Below are 15,854 nucleotides of genomic sequence, written 5' to 3'. Positions count from 1 at the left end.
TAAGAACTCGGACATGGGCCAGAGGTTGTATGGCAATGATTTCAATTTCCCCATGCCACGGCCTCTTCCCCACACCAAAGGTCCACCACAGCCTTTTGTAATGGTTGGGGATGAGGCCTTTCAAATGTGCTAAAACCTGCTGAAACCCTACTCCAACCGGGACTTGGACCACACCAAAAAAATATTTAATTACAGACTGAGCAGGGACCGAAGAACTGTAGAGTGTGCTTTTGGTATTCTTGTCTCCAGATGGCGCATTCTAGGCACAGCCACTAATCTTAAACTGGAAATAGTGGATCAGGTGGTGACAGCCTGTTTGGTTCTTCACAATTTTGTGATGGATAAAGAGCACCCTAACTTTGAACTCGATGAACCAGCACCCTCTCAGGTCATCAGTTGAAGTTGGCCAAATAATGGATCAATTTGCGGCCTACTTTATCTCTGATGTAGGACGTGTGGAATGGCAAGATCAAATGGTGTAAAATTGTTTTCTTCTGTGTATGTTAATAAAAAACCTGTTTTGATACCTGTACTGAGTGCACTCTGTTTTTATACACTCCAATACAATAATCACCTGCCCAGGTGTCCCAGTGAATTCAGGATGCTGTGTTTTGTGCATCATGAATTTACTAGTACTCCTGACCAGGTGACTATACGTGCACACAAGTTGTATGACCTTTATCATATCTCCAGTTTGTGTTCAATTTGCAGCGACGGTGGAGATAATACAACTAATATTTGTATCACCTGGCCTGATGTTACAAATAGTGATTTTGGGATGCACTAGCATCCTTCACTCATTATGACACCTGACCATGTGACTATAAATATTATTTGTAGGATCACCACTGTGGATTGAGTATGAACGCAGACTGGAGAAATGATAAAGTTTATACAACTTCTACAATCCCCAGGCCTGGTGTCATGCTGAAGTGAGGACGCCCAAAATATTGCATCATGACTTCAGAATGTTATCACACCTGGGCAGGTGAATACACATATGAGTTAACTTCTAGCATCCAGTTTGTGTGCAATAGATAATGCAGACTGAAGTGACGCTGCCGGTTAACTCATATGTGTATTCACCTGGCCAGGTGTGATAAATACTTATGATACGAGGCCAGGGTATTGTAGATATGATGTGTATTTTCTCCATCATCTCTTCAGTTTTTTCACCACACACTGAATAGAGGATGTGGTTAATTACAAGGTATATCTAGAATCCCCTGGCCGTGTGTCACAAAGAGTGAAATGATGATGGTAAAAACACACCATCTTCAAAGCACTCTTTATGATACCTGGCAAGGTAACAATAGATATGCCTTGCACTCAACACCATCCTCTATTCAGTCTGTGCAATATTAGCATACTGTAGAGACTGGTGGTGAAAATACAAGGCATATATTTGTGTTTTTGACTACACATATCTCCAGGAATGACACAAGAAAATTGTGTCAGTTATGGAGCTATGTGGTGGCAAAAACACAAAGTGTACGGCGCAGTGTGTGTATGACGCAGTGTGTGTAGGCGGTGAAAGACACATTAATCAAACAGTATTAGGGGAAACCAGATTTTGACATTTATTAAAAAAAAAAAAAACAGGTTTTATTGGGAACGATGTTTGGGGGAAGATGGAGGCAAGTTGGGGGTGTGGAGAAACGAGGAACGGCTGGAAGGTGAGGAAGGGGTTCTAGGGGAATGGGAGACAAAAGTTGGGGGGGGAAGGAGCTCAGGGATGGAACTGGAGGCAGGTTGAGACACAGTGTGAGGTGAGGGAGGAGGGACGGTCAAAGTTTTTCTCTTTTTGTGTCCTGGTGTGTCCTGCCTGGACCTCCTAGAGCTGGGTGACCGCCTTGACCTGGCTGACCACCTGGAGCTGGGTGACCTTTGCTGCGTGGGTGCAAAAATGGAATGGGGGTCCCCCATTTGCTGCTGCTGATGCTGCTGCTCGGTGGGGGCGGTGCCAGTGCTGGTCCTGGCAGGAGGAGTGGTGGCGGCAGTGCTGGTCCAGGCAGGAGGAGTGGTGGCGGCGGCGGTGCTCCAAACAGGAGGAGTGGTGGTGGTGGTGCTCCAAGCAGGCGTGGTGGGGGCGGTGGTGGTCCAGACAGGAGCAGCGCTTACCATGGTGGTGGCGGTGGAGTGTCGAGCAGCACTCGGCCTTGGGGTGGTGTAGTGGTGTCTGGCTTGGCTTGGAATGCAGGTGGCCATGCAGTGGTATGCAGCAGAAGTCAGTAGTGAGGGAAGCGAGTCAGTGGTGGCACAGTTGGAAATGACACCACTGACTGCTGCACATACTGACTCTGCTGCATAGCTGGCAAGAAAGCAGTGTTGCAGGCCTGCATCACAGTCAGCTGGAGATCTGGACAAATGTGTTCCACCATGACCCGTTCAATTTGGTGGAAAAAATGGTTCGCTGGTCTGTTGAGGTCGGCTTCCAGATGGTCAAGGCGACTGTCGACAGCCTGGAAGCGGTGTTCCATGAGGGTAAAACCGCTTTCCACTCTGTCTGACAGCGCCATGAGGCCATTCTGAAAGACCGAGCTCAAGTGAAGGAACTCGGGCATGACATTCTTGTCCGAGGCCCTCTGCCGCTGGCGGGAAGTGCCCGCAAAATCAGTGGCACTGGCCTGGGACAGGGGAACACCTGGTCTCCAGCTGTCTGTGGTGCTGACCTGCAAGATGCTTCTTGGCTGTCAGATGGCTGGGACGGGTCCGAGGTCGTTCGATGAAGGACCGCTCAAGGGACAGGTGGCAGGGTGCTGCTCCAGGTGCTGAGAAAAGAAAAGAAAAACATTACTATCATGCATTTACAAGCGCTAACTGCTGTGGAATAGAAAAGCACAGAGTAAAAAACAATACAACAAAATACTTACGCTCTGGTGGCAAGGACTGGTCTTAGGAATGCCAACGCCCGATGGTATTTTGTTCTGGTCCATGCAGCAGCACCACTGCGACCCTGGCCCTCCTGACGAACATCCCTGTTGAAGCGATCCTTCATCGAGCGCCAATGGGTTCTGACTTTGTTCACTGTGGGAAAAAGAAATAAAAAAAATTAGACAATGCACTGTTGGCCAGGATAACACAAATGTGTGTGATGCTAGAAAATTACTTGCATCACACACTTGTGTTATCACGGCCTAGGTGACTGCCGCATCACACAGCAATACAAATTGGACAATGCACTGTTGGCCAGGATAACACAAATGTGTGATGCTAGAAAATCACTAGCATCACACACACTTGTGTTATCACGGCCTAGGTGACTGCCGCATCACACAGCAATACAATAGACAATGCACTGTTCGCCATGATAACACAAATGTGTGTGATGCTAGAAACTCCTATTCCTAGCATCACACACACTTGTGTTATCATGGCCAAGATGACTGCCGCATCACACAGCATTGAAATACTTACGAAAATCCTTGCGGACCCGGGAAGAGGCATTGTCCCAGTCATCCATCAGCGCTGTGGCCACCTCATTCCACTGCCGCCAGTTCAACACCTTGTCTGCGTGCTGCGGATCACGGCTGTCCCACAACGGGACTCACTCCTGGACCTAGTTGATTAGGGTGTCGTTGTCCAGGGGCATGTCTTCGTCCCATTGTGGAGCCTAGAAAAAAAGAAAAACATTATAATCTTGGAAATTTTTGGAAATGAAAAAGATAGAAAACGATACAGAAAAGAAGCAGGATTGAAGATGAAAAACAGGACAGAAAAAAAGGCAGGGGAAAATAAAAGTACATTCACAGTCAGTTTATACTTACAGGCCGTCTCGCCGCCCGCACTTGGCTTGGCTGCTCCTGCTGTTCTTCCTCCAAAACCTTGGCCGATGAGGTCTGAGAAAGAACAAAAATTAATTTGGTACATTTGTAGATGCAGCAGCGAATACTTACCCAAAATGTAGGGCAGGAAGATTCTCACTTCATGCTCTGCTTGGGCCAGTTCACCACGGGCCGGTGTGTATTCCTCTCCAGAAGACATGCTGCAATAAAGAAAAAAAATACATTAGTACATAATAAATTTAAAAAAGGACAGGCAGACATTAGGTTAGAATACTCACATTCTTGAAGTTGCTGCTTCTCTCAAAATGACTGGATGCTGTTGTCTCTCTTCCAGGCTGTCTGTAGAGTAGTGGTCTGCCAGTGCAAACACCTTCTTTTATCTACACTACCCCCCAAACAATGTTTCTTTGTGTAGGAGGTGGTTTAAACCAGTGTCTAGACATGTTTACTCAAAAATCGCATGCAATCAAAAGCGCAGGCGTGCGCATGACCATGCACACGCATGCGACCCCATAGACTGTAATGTTTTTTTAGGCGCATTCCAAGCACTCATGATCGCATGCGTTTTTTTAACGAGGTTGGGCGGAACAAAAATTGCAACATGTTGCGTCTAGCGCGTCTAGGTGCACACCTGGAAAAAGCGCATGCGCACGAAAATGCAGATGAACGCGTGCAAGAGCTAGACCATGCGCCCGCCATGTTAAACATAGGGACGCATGGCGCAACGATACTGTGAAACCAGCCTTATGGGATCATTGACATGTAATTCGGTAAGTCTTGCCAAGACGGTGCTTGAAGACTGTGTTAACCCCCTTAATGTCCAATGACGGACACACAGTCCGTCATCAGACACCTCCCCTGCTTTGATGAGGGCTCCGGCGTAGAGCCCGCATCAAAGCCGGGACATATCAGCTGTTTTGAACAGCTGACATGTGCCCACAATAGGAACGAGCGGAATCGCCGTCCGCCCGCGCCTATCAACTAGTTAAATCCCGCTGTCAAAGCTGACAGCGGGCATTTAAATAGCACTTCCGGCCGCGGGGCCGGAAGTGAGCTCATCGCCGACCCCCGCCCCGTCGGCGTCATGTTGCCTGGACAACCAGAAGTCTCATAGAGACCTCTATGTTGCTCCAGGCTGAAAGCACAGGAGTAAATCTGCTACATATGGGCGATCTACTCATCGCCCATATGTAGCAGAGCCGATCGAGTTGTGCATGCTTCAAGCCTCCTATGGAGGCTATTGAAGCATGCCAAAAGTAAAAAAAAAAGTTTAAAAATAAAAAAATTAAAAAAAACCTAAAAGTTCAAATCACCCCCCTTTTGCCCCAATGAAAATAAAACAGTACAAAAAAAATCCCACATACACATATTAGGTTTCGCCGCGTTCAGAATCGCCCATTCTATCAATAAAAAAAGCATTAACCCAATCACTAAACGGCGTAGTGAGAAAAAAAAGTCAAAACCCCAGAATTACGTTTTTTTGATCGCTGTGACAATGCATTAAAATGCAATAACGGGTGATCAAAAGAACGTGTCTGCATAAAAGTGGTATCACTAAAAATGTCAGCTCGGCACGCAAAAAATAAGCCCTCACCTGACTCCAGATCACGAAAAATGGAGACGCTACGGGTCTCGGAAAATGGTGTTGGTTTTTTTTGGGTTTTTTTTAGCAAACTTTGGAATTTTTTTTCACCACTTAGATAAAAAAGAACCTAGACATGTTTGGTGTCTATGAACTCGTAATGACCTGGCGAATCATAGTGGCAGGTCAGTTTTAGCATGTAGTAAACCTACCAAAAAAGCCAAGCAAAAAACTAGTGTGGGATTGCACTTTTTTTGCAATTTCACCGCACTTGGAATTTTTTTCCCGTTTTGTAGTACACGACATGATAAAATCAATGGTGTTGTTCAAACGTACAACTCGTCCCACAAAAAATAAGCCCTCATATGGCCATATTGACAGAAAAATAAAAAAGTTATGGCTCTGGGAAGAAAGGGAGCGAAAAACAAAAAGGCAAAAACGAAAATAACCCCGTCATTAAGGGGTTAAGCCATGCTCACACGTTCAGTATGTTATATCAATATTTGTAAGTAAAAACAAGGAGTGGGAGATAGAAAGGTGCACCATATCTGCATTTATTATACTTTTCCTCTGATTGTTCTAGTCCCGATTTTGGCTTAAAAATACTGAGGTAAAATACTGACCAAATAGTGAACATGTGAATGTGGTCTTAGGCCACTTTAAACGTTCAGTATTTTACCTCAGTATTTGTAAGCCAAAATCGGGACTAGAACAATCAGAGGAAAAGTGTAATAGAAAACACATCACCAATTCTCTATTTATCACCCACTCCTATTTTTGGCTTATAAATGAATAATTTAACATGTGAATGAGGACTTATTCTGGGTAAAAAAAAAAACCTCCAGTGGTAAAAAAAAAAAAAAACACTCAAGAAACGACTAAAATAAAGATACTTCACGCCAGCATTTTCTGACGCATCTTCATCTTGAAAACCTTATCGATATTGCCAGGGTCGGCGTTAGGGGCAGGCAGACAAGGCAGCTGCCTAGGGCCCCCGCTCCCCCAGCTAGCGGTACATCATGCAGCCACTATGGAGCCCGTGAGACAGGGGGTCCCGCCTGACCCCAACGCCAACTCCCCCTCCGGAGCCGCATTGAACTATACCGGTGTCTGCCGGTACATTTCAAAGCAAAGATGGAGGAGAGAACGTTAGCGGACGCTCCCTCTCCCATCCCCCGCTCTGCCTCTGACACTGCGGGTGCGCAATGATGTCATCGCACACTCACTGTGTGCCAGGCAATGCAGCCGCTGAGACAGGAGCCAGGAGCAGCGCAGGAACGAGGAGAGGTGAGGATTGTGGTTTTTTTTTAATGTAACAGTGAGTACTGGACTGTGGGGCCTCTCTCGGGGGGGAATGTGTTATATACTATGTGGGCTGTGTTATATACTATGTGGGCTGTGCTATATACTATGTGGGCCGTGTTATATACTATGTGGGCTGTGTTATATATTATGCGGGCTGTGTTATATACTATGTGGGCTGTGTTATATACTATGCGGGCCGTGTTATATACTATTCGGGCTGTGTTATATACTATGTGGGCTGTTATATAATACATGGCTGTGCTATATACTACGTGGCTGTTATATACTATGTGGGCTGTTATATACTATGTGGCTGTGTCCTATACTACGTGGACTGTGCTATATACTACGTGGCTGTGCTATATACTATGTGGGCTGTGTTATATACTACGTGGCTGTGCTATATACTACGTGGCTGTTATATACTACGTGGCTGTGCTATATACTATGTGGGCTGTTATATACTATGTGGGCTGTGTTGTATACTACATGGCTGTGTTATATACTACATGGCTGTGCTATATACTACATGGGCTGTGCTATATACTACGTGGCTGTGCTATATACTATGCGGCTGTTATACACTATGGGGGCTACATTATATTCTATGGGGAGGTGGCCTGTATTATACAGTTGTGGCCAAAAGTATTGACACCCCTTCAATTCTGTCAGATAATACTCAGTTTCTTCCTGAAAATGATTGCAAACACAAATTCTTTGGTATTATTATCTTCATTTAATTTGTCTTAAATTAAAAAAACACAAAAAGAATTGTCCTAAAGCCAAATTGGATATAATTCCACATCAAACATAAAAAAGAGGGTGGACAAAAGTATTGGCACTGTTAGAAAAATCATGTGATGCTTCTCTAATTTGTGTAATTAACAGCACCTGTAACTTACCTGTGGCACCTAACAGGTGTTGGCAATAACTAAATCACACTTGCAGCCAGTTAACATGGATTAAAGTTGACTCAACCGCTGTCCTGTGTCCTTGTGTGTACCACATTGAGCATGGAGAAAAGAAAGAAGACTAAAGAACTGTCTGAGGACTTAAGAAACCAAATTGTGAGGAAGCATGAGCAATCTCAAGGCTACAAGTCCATCTCCAAAGAACTGAATGTTCCTGTGTCTACCGTGCGCAGTGTCATCAAGAAGTTTAAAGCCCATGGCACTGTGGCTAACCTCCCTAGATGTGGACGGACAAGAAAAACTGACAAGAGATTTCAACGCAAATTGTGCAGATGTTGGATAAAGAACCTCGACTAACATCCAAACAAGTTCAAGCTGCCCTGCAGTCTGAGGGCACAACAGTGTCAACCCGTACTATCCGTCGGCGTCTGAATGAAAAGGGACTGTATGGTAGGAGAACCAGGAAGACCCCACTTCTTACCCCGAGACATAAAAAAGCCAGGCTGGAGTTTGCCAAAACTTACCTGAAAAAGCCTAAAACGTTTTGGAAGAATGTTCTCTGGTCAGATGAGACAAAAGTAGAGCTTTTTGGGCAAAGGCATCAACATAGAGTTTACAGGAGAAAAAAGAGGCATTCAAAGAAAAAAACACGGTCCCTACAGTCAAACATGGCGGAGGTTCCCTGATGTTTTGGTGTTGCTTTGCTGCCTCTGGCACTGGACTGCTTGACCGTGTGCATGGCATTATGAAGTCTGAAGACTACCAACAAATTTTGCAGCATAATGTAGGGCCCAGTGTGAGAAGCTGTGTCTCCCTCAGAGGACATGGGTCTTCCAGCAGGACAATGACCCAAAACACACTTCAAAAAGCACTAGAAAATGGTTTGAGAGAATGCACTGGTGACTTCTAAGGTGGCCAGCATTGAGTCCAGACCTGAATCCCATAGAACACCTGTGGAGAGATCTAAAAATGGCAGTTTGGAGAAGGCACCCTTCAAATATCAGGGACCTGGAGCAGTTTGCCAAAGAAGAATGGTCTAAAATTCCAGCAGAGCATTGTAAGAAACTCATTGATGGTTACCGGAAGCGGTTCGTCGCAGTTATTTTGGCTAAAGATTGTGCAACCAAGTATTAGGCTGAGGGTGCCAATACTTTTGTCTGGCCCATTTTTGGCGTTTTGTGTGAAATGATCAAGGTTTTGCTTTTTGCTTCATTCTCTTTTGTGTTTTTCATTTAAGACAAATTAAATGAAGATAATAATACCAAAGAATTTGTGTTTGCAATCATTTTCAGGAAGAAACTGAGTATTATCTGACAGAATTGCAGGGGTGTCAATACTTTTGGCCACAACTGTATTCTATTGGGGGCTGTATTAGATTTTATGAGGGAGGATTGTATCATACTCTTTGATGGGGCTACATTATATTCTATGGGGAGTTGGGCTGTATATTATATTCCATTCGGGGCTACATTATATTCTATGGGGGGGCTGTATTATATTTATTATATTCTATGAGGGGTGATTGCATCATACTCTATGAGTGGGCTGCATTATACTATATGAGGGTGGCTGCATTATATTCTATGGGGGGGTTACATTATACTCTGTGGTGTGGTTTCATTATACTCTGTGAGGTGGCTGCATTATACTATATGTGGGCTGCATTATACTGTTTTGGGGACTATGGGGAATATATTATACTATATGAAGAACTATGGGGTGCATTATACTATGGGAAGTGAATTGTACCACATGGATGACTATGGCGGTGCATTATACTATATGGAGCACTATGTGGAGGACTGAGCAGTGTATTTTTATATATGGAGGACTGAGCAGTGTATTTTAATATGAGGACCATAGGAAGTGTACTATACTATATGGAGGACTATGGGGTGTGCATTTTACAATATGGAGGACAGTGGTGCACATTATAATATATGGAGGACTAAGGGGTGTATTACACTAAACAGACAAAATGCTGCATATTCACCGAGTGATTGGATTGTTTATGCCGGAACAGAAATCATTGTTCTCAGCAGCACATCGCCGGTGTCGATCACGCCTCTTTAGTGGCCTGAACTCAGTGCATATAACTACAACTGAAATGCTTCTGTGTGATATACAATATGGTAGCATTTGGGGCCCCATTTTTTTTTTTTTTTCTAAATTCTTTATTTTGAATTTTCAATTACAGAAAATATAACAAACGTACTCACATCTGTAAACAATCACGATAGTGAAGTAGAGGGGTATCCAAACCCTCAATGAGATAGATAGCATCAGATGTAGTTCCATGAAAGAACATAACACAACAATATTAACATTTCAGGTATTTAGTAATGTTAGAATAATCTAAGAGTAATAGCTCCGGTTAACAGAAATACGAAACCAGGAGCCTTTAACAGGGCCGAGACATGTTAGCCCAATCAAGGCACATAAATTCTGAATAGACACATGGCGAGTAAAGGAGAGTACAGTGTGAGCTAGGTTGAGATAGCGAACTTAAACTAAAGCCCCCATTACACACTGCGGTATCGCTAGCAATATCGCTGTAAAGTAACCGATTTTGTGACGTAGCAGCAATATTGCTAGCGATATCGCTACATGTGATACTTACCTCCGACCGACTCCCCCGCTGATTATCGCTGGTTGCGCGAGAAGATCCTGGATCATTTCTCGTCGGGCGCTTCCTGCTGGGCTTCCTGTGGCGCCGACGAGCGACGCGTGGACGCGGGCGGGAGGATGTCAGGATCGCCGCGTCTGACAAGTAGCGACCCCCGACCCCAGCGATGTTGCTGGTGAGATCTGCCTGTGTGGCAGCTCACTAGCGACCACTTAGCGATGCACCAGCGATCCATATCGTTGTCGGGATCATATCATTGTCGGGATCGCTGGTGTATCGCTAAGTGTAACGGTACCCTAAGGGTCCGGGTCCAGTCACTGTGGCTGTGGGGTAACACCAAAGACGAGAGTAATTAGACTAATGGGGAGGAGAGCACAGGAATCATGTAGGCTGAGTAGAGCTTATCCAGGGAAGCCATGCAGTAAAAAACTTGTCATGTGTGTGAGAGTCCCAGCTAGACAGTTCTTCCATCCTACGGATTTCATGTACTTTAGCTATCCATTCCCCTAAAGAAGGAGGGGACGTTTGTCTCCAAAGTAACGAGATCAGGTGTTTTGCTGCAGCTACCAAAAGAGGGAGCAAGTCATGTTTTTTAGGATTATAGGAATTTCTGGGGAGTGATAACAGAACCTCCTGGAGAGTTAAAAAAATTTTTATTAAACCCAACTGGTGAATGTACTTGAATATTTCATCCCAATAAGTAGCAATTCTTGGGCATTGCCAAAAGATGTGGAGGAAGGAACCCACCGAACTCAAACATCTCCAACATAGAGGGGACTCTGAAAGGCCTAGATGCTGTAGTTTTTCAAGGGTTTTTTACCAGCGTGATAGAACTTTAAAGGCGTTTTCCTGCAGCAGAACACATCTGGAAAAACCGTGAGAGTGACGCAAAATCTGCTTCGTCTCAGCAGGGGATAAAGACAAGTTAAGTTCTGTTTCCCATTAGGATAAAGCGGTTTAAAATGAGGGGAAGGAGAAACAAGGTTGGCATATATTTTAGAGATAAGTTTTGGAGGTAGGGATTTTAACCTAAGAAGAAGCTCTAGCCAGAGCCAATCGGTGTTATGTGTGACTTCGGACTTGAATTTAGAGATGATATGTTGTATGTGGTATTTTTGTAGGAAGACACGAGGTCTTTTTTTAGCACCTCGTGGCCACTCGTCATCACATTTAATCTGATTGGAGAGAAAATGCGAGATAGGTAGGTTAGGTAAGGATTCCCACAAATCAAATACATCTACATATCTCGAGTCCGTAAGCCAGGGGATAATTTTTACGGGGATGTTATCTAAAAACAGGCACTGTGATAGTCCATTGGGGATAAGTTTACATCTAATGGCTAGAGTATTGGTCGTTATTGCATCTACTGAATAGGGTGGGGGTACAGAGGAGGTCCAAAGATAGATCACCGCTTTCTTACCTAATAGAGTAAGTTCAAGATTGGGTACTTTGCTGTCTGGTCTAGGTCTTACCAGGTTTAACCATCGGGCTATGTGTATTGCGTGGTAATATGTCCTGAAATTGGGAAGGCCAAGACCCCCAGCATTTTTAGGTAAGGAGAGGATTTTGAAGGGGAGTCTGGCTCTCTTAGCTCTCCAAACGAATTTAGATATCAGTTTATTTAACAAGGAAAAGAACGACTCAGGGAGAGCAATGGGGATCATATTCATGGGGTAGACAATTTTAGGGAGAATATAAGATTTGACTATATTGATCCTGCCGATCCATGAAAGGTAGGGCAAATCATATGATTTGAGTAATGATTACAATTTATCTAACAGAGGAGGGAAATTATGTTCATATAGTGTAGATGGATCTGTTGTTAGGAACACTCCAAGGTATTTCAGCTTTTCAGAAGGCCATTTAAAAGGGGTTATTTGTTTAAGTCTACAGACCACTGACTTTGGGGACGAGACATTCAAGGCTTCGGATTTGTCCATGTTGACCTTGAAGTTAGAGACAGTTCCAAACTCCTCAAGCAGGGTTAGGAGACTGGGGAAAGCTGTCTCAGGATTCGAGACAAGGAGTAAGAGGTCATCTGCAAAAGCTGCTGTCTTAAATTCGGAATGGTCTGTTACAATACCTCTAACCTCAGTTTCCTGTCTTAGCTTCTGAATCAGGGTCTCCATCACTAGCACGAAAAGGGTAGGGGAGAGAGGGCATCCCTGTCTGGTACCATTTCCAATCGCGAAGGAGTCCGAGAGCAGACCATTTACTCTAACCCTAGCAGTCGGGGCCGAGTAAAGAGTCATTATGGCATCAATAAAAGGAGGGGGAAATTCAAATTTCCGTAAGGTGCTTACCATATAATGCCAACTGACTCTATCGAAGGCCTTCTGGGCATCAGTTGATAGAATGGTCAGGGATGAACCCGAGCGCCTCGCGTAGGAAATGGCTAAGAGAATTTTGTGGCATTATCTTTACCCTCCCTGCCCCTGACGAAGCCAACTTGGTCAGGGTGGATCAAAGAGTTTAGAACAGTGCTAATTCTGGAAGCAAGGATTTTTACCCATAACTTTATATCCGTGTTAAGCAGCGAGATAGGTCTATAATTACCACGAAAACCGCCATCTCTCCCCTCCTTAGGGATAACAGTGATGTGAGCCTCAAGAGTCTGTTTAGATGGGGTGTCTCCTGCCAGGAATGCATTAGAGATACTAGCTGAGGGAGGAGCAAGTCCAAGAATTTCTTATAGTAACTCAAAGGGAAACCATCTGGTCCTGGAGTTTTATTGTTTGCCATTGATCGTATAGCATCTTTAATTTATTGAGGAGTGATTTTGGAAAGTAAAGCTGGGAAATCTTCGGGGTGGACTTTTTGAAGGGAGAGGGGGGTCAAAAATGTCTGGATCCTTTCATCCGCAGACAGTGGATCTTTCATTAGTTCAGGTGGGTCTAAATTATAAAGGGATTCATAATAAAGTCTAAACGCCTCCGCAATCTCATCCGATCTCTCCACCTTCGTATTGGAATTTGTATGTATATGTTTTATAAAAAAAAATTTCCAAATTGATTTTTAAGCAATCGGGAAGTGAGCTTACTGCTCTTGCTCCCATGGACATAACATCTGTGTTTACAGTGTAAAAACATTTTTGCAGAATTGACATTGAGTAGGTCTTTTAACTTACTACTAAGGGAGGAGAGGTCTACCTGAAATCTTTGTGCGCCAGACCTTTTGTGGAGTCGCTCTAGGGTACTTATTTGATGTAAAAAGGAGACAAATTCTCCTTTTCCCTCTGTTTCTTGGTATAAGAACCCATAGATATAAGTTCTCCTCTAAGTACAGCCTTATGCGCTTCCCAAATATTAGGTGTGAGAGTGCCTTCTGTGACGTTCTCCTCAAAATAATGTGAAATGCTAGATTTTATTTTTTCATAATTCTGCGGAGTGTCCAATAAAGATTCATTTAATCTCCAGGATGTTGCAGGGCGGGGTAAGGTATTAATGATGATATCGATGAAGGTTGGGGCATGGTCAGATATCGTGATCGAACCTATATCAGCAGATTTAATCAAATGCAAGGCTTGGGATTGTATTAGAAGGAGGTCAATTCGGTGGTAAGAGGAGTGCGGGGGAGAAAAGAATGTGTAGTCCTTGGTAGTGGGATGGAGAATACGCCAGGGATCGACAAGGTGTAGGGAATTCAACTTGTTTAGAAGACTCCTTCTTAGACGTTGGGAGGTCAAATTGAGATCACCTCCCACAATCAATAGTCCCTCCTTAAATAAGTGTAATACTTCTAGAGTTTTGGCAATCCAATGGACCTGGTGGTTGTTAGGAGTATATAAGTTGGCGAAAGTAACTGTTGTGTTAGCTAAAGTCCCTTTAACAAAAATATATCTGCCCTCTTGATCACTTAGGCTATCCTTGAGAGAAAAAGGCAGACCCTTCCTTAAGGATATACTGACGCCCTTGGAGGAGGAAGTACTACAACAATTGAACCATGTGGGGTATGCGGAAAAGGATGTGTTGGGGACTCTACCTATTTTGAAATGAGTCCCTTGGAGAAAGACAATTTGTGAGTGCTGTTTTTTTAAGAGTCCAAGGATTTGGCTTCGTTTAGCAGGGGAATTAAGCCCTTTCACGTTAAAAGAAGCCACAGTGACGGACCCAGAACTCACCTGACTACTCCCCCTCGACATGTCTTGTAGATAAATTTGTCTCAACCAGATACTTGACAAAAAAGAAAAACAGAGTAACCATCAAACTTTTTACATACATTCACTCGCCTAACGCAGGGGGGGGTTAATATACCAAAACATAGGCGAGGTAGTCTAAGTTGTGAACCAAAAAATGGGAATGATGAATAACGCTTCTGATATTACAGAATAGAACCGCCTAGTTAAAGGATGGTCCACGAGATCATAGATATCAAAAGGAGAAAAAGAACTTGGGAGAACAAGTTAGATAAGGTGAAGTCCATAAGACTGATTCTTCATGGAGGGTGTTTCTTGGGGTCATATTTCTTGACTTTTGGCGAAGCTTGCTTTTTCTTTAAGGACCATTCCTGTGGTTTGGTGAGCGGAGGAAGTCTCCAGCTGGAGTCCACAGGCATCCAAGAAAGGAGTTGAATTGGAGAGATGTTGAGTGTCTCCCAACTTGGTAGGACATCTGGGGTTTGAACCACTATCTGTCTACCCTTTGCGTTGACTGCCAGACCAAACGGAAAAAGCCATTTATACGGCAAATTCTTGGCTTTTAAGGCTAAAAGAAGGGGACGTAGAATCCGTCTTTTTGTTAAAGTGGAAGCCGCCAGGTCTTGGAACAGCTGAATTTGAGAGTCCTCATGCAAAATCTTTTCTTGTTCTCTGGCACTTGCCAGAATAGCTGCTGTATCCACATAGCTGAGAATGCCACAAATGATATCTCTTGGCGGCTCATCAGTTTTTGGCTTAGGTCGCAGCGCTCGGTGAACTCATTCAATTGTGATTGCAGATGCTCTCTCTTGGCCTACGAGATTGGCAAAAATTTCTCTGGTTACTTTCTCTAAGGCTTCACGTGCAAAGGATTCCGGAATGCCTCTTATACGAATGTTTTTCCTCCTGCTCCTGTTTTCCTGATCCTCTGCAGCCAACAGAGCAATATTGAGATGGTGTTAAGGACCTGGTCTTGGATACTAGATAATGCATCAACTGTCTCTGCGGTGCCGGACTCCAGCATGTCCACTCTCTGCCCCAATTGTTGAAGGTCCGAACGCATACCAGATAGCTCTTCCAGAAGAGTTTTCATATTCTGGGCCATTAGTTTCTTCATAAAAGCCCTGGAAATAGGCACTGCATCTTCTAGTGTGGAGTCACAGTCAGAGTCAGCTTCACTGAGATCCGAGTCATCCATATTATCAAGAGAAATAGATTTTTTAAGGGTGCGTTTTAACGGTGTGTGGGAGGAATCAATCTTCTTCTTTAGGTATTTGTCAAGTTCTCCACAGGTGTTCTTTTTCTGTTCATCTGCAATAGCCTTATTCGCTAACTTTTCACGTTCTTTTTGTGATTTAACCATAATGAGGCTTTTAATAACGTGAGTAGCTGCGTACACAACTTGGACGAGTGGAGATAATTTACTTGCCCATATTTTGAAGTAAGAACAGCTTATGAGGAATGGACACTAGGTGTCACTATAGGCGCATTACGGAGAGATACTCATATG

Source organism: Dendrobates tinctorius, unplaced genomic scaffold (assembly GCF_039654945.1).
Source record: "Dendrobates tinctorius isolate UK_male_01 unplaced genomic scaffold, ASM3965494v1 ptg000011l, whole genome shotgun sequence".
Taxonomy (NCBI): domain Eukaryota; kingdom Metazoa; phylum Chordata; class Amphibia; order Anura; family Dendrobatidae; genus Dendrobates; species Dendrobates tinctorius.
The sequence above is the reverse complement of the archived record's forward strand: the minus strand, read 5'-3'. Positions refer to the sequence as shown.